This window comes from Solanum verrucosum, unplaced genomic scaffold (assembly GCF_900185275.1).
Source record: "Solanum verrucosum unplaced genomic scaffold, falcon-dt-bn FXZP01000025.1, whole genome shotgun sequence".
In the NCBI taxonomy this organism is placed as follows: Eukaryota; Viridiplantae; Streptophyta; class Magnoliopsida; order Solanales; family Solanaceae; genus Solanum; species Solanum verrucosum.
In genome coordinates this window covers 157661-159351 of record NW_026020239.1, presented here as the reverse complement: position 1 = coordinate 159351, position 1691 = coordinate 157661, and positions in this window count along the sequence as shown.

Here is a 1691-nt window from a genome sequence, read left to right as displayed (position 1 = left end):
AGTAGCCGAGTGATTGAGTGGAGTAGGCGTCTTGGTCATTTGAGACATAAGGCGTGCTCTTGTAAATGTTGTTGTTTTCGTGAGTGTTAGAGGCAAAATCCTAAGCTAGTCGATGTGGAGTTCGTATGTTGCACCATTTGTTGTTTTGTTGGAGGCAGTGGCCTGTCCTTCCTCCATCCTTTTTTAGATCCTTGATATGTTAGTCTCATTATCATCTTGTTGCTAGACTTAGGTCTCATAAATATGCTAAAACATGTCTATTCTTTCCGGCATTCCTTCATTAATTTGTAGGCGCTAAAATCCTTTCATTGTTCAAGTCTGGAAATTATGTGAACTCCTTTCTTATCTACCAATATTATTTTTGATTAATTTGTGCATGTTAAAGCATTTAGGTTCATTGTTTTATTTTATTTTTTTTTATTTTTTTCTTGCATCACATAAGTCATTTGCTATCTTAACTGCATGAGAGCATAAGGTATCCACCTTTACCTCATTATTTGGAAGTTCACTTTTGTTTAAGAAGGGAAAGATTGTTTATGTGTATTACTTTGTCAAGATAAGTCAAATGTTGTTTATAGCAAACTGTTTCTAGGATTTTAATTTATTTATTTTTCACAGCCTCATATGTTCCGTTTTGAAGTGTAATTATATCGTTTCCATGGGATGAGAAGCATGTCTTGACCCATTTATTTTCTATTGCTTTTATCACTAGAATATATATTTGCCCTTTTTATTGTTTGTTGTTGGTTTACGATTGGGTGTGATAGGCTTATTCAAATCCACGTGACCACTAGTTGATCATGGTTTAATTGTTTCTAATTGGAAATTTTAGGATGGGTTATTAATTTAGCTATTGTTAAAGCTTTGCATCTGCTCAATTCTAACTATAGGCTTAGTCGTTTAAGGTCATTGAAGTGTCATTCGTGTATGAATTTAAGGCCCTTGGTGGCACACATTATCTTTTATCATAAATATTAAAATATGATAGTAGATAACTATAAAATATGGTAGTATAAACATTAGGACACGGCAATATATAGATTTAAAATGTAGTAGTATATAAATGTTAGATTACGGTAGTATATAATTGTTTAGAATATAGTAGTATATAAATATTAAAGTATGGTAGTATGTAAATAATAAAATACGGCAATAGATAGATTTAAAATATAGTAGTATATAAATGTTAAAGTACTGTAGTATATAATTGTTTAGAATATAGTCGTATATAAATATTAAAGTATGGTAGTATATGAATATTAGATTACGGTAGTATATAGATTTTAGAATATGGTAGTATAATAAATTTTAGAATATAGTAGTGTAATAAATATTAGTATATGGTAGTGTAGTAAATATTAGAATATAATAAATTCTCCTATATTATTCATAACTCTTACTTATTGATTCTCATTTTCGTGTTTGCATGTGAAATTTGTCCGGGGTCCTCACGGACTCTATCCTCGCATTTTCCTTTGGGCCACGGAGGCCCATATCCCCTCTTATCCGAGTCAGCTAGATATAAAAAATCGACGAACAGGTCTCAAAATTGAAAGAAAAGCGGAGCAAATCGGGAGTTGAAAAAGATCGGGCCAAAGCCTACCTTTATTTATTCGGAATTGTATTTTGTTATTATTGGGCCTAAGCCCTCGCCATTTTACTTACTATTACTTGTTAGTTCTTAGGACAGG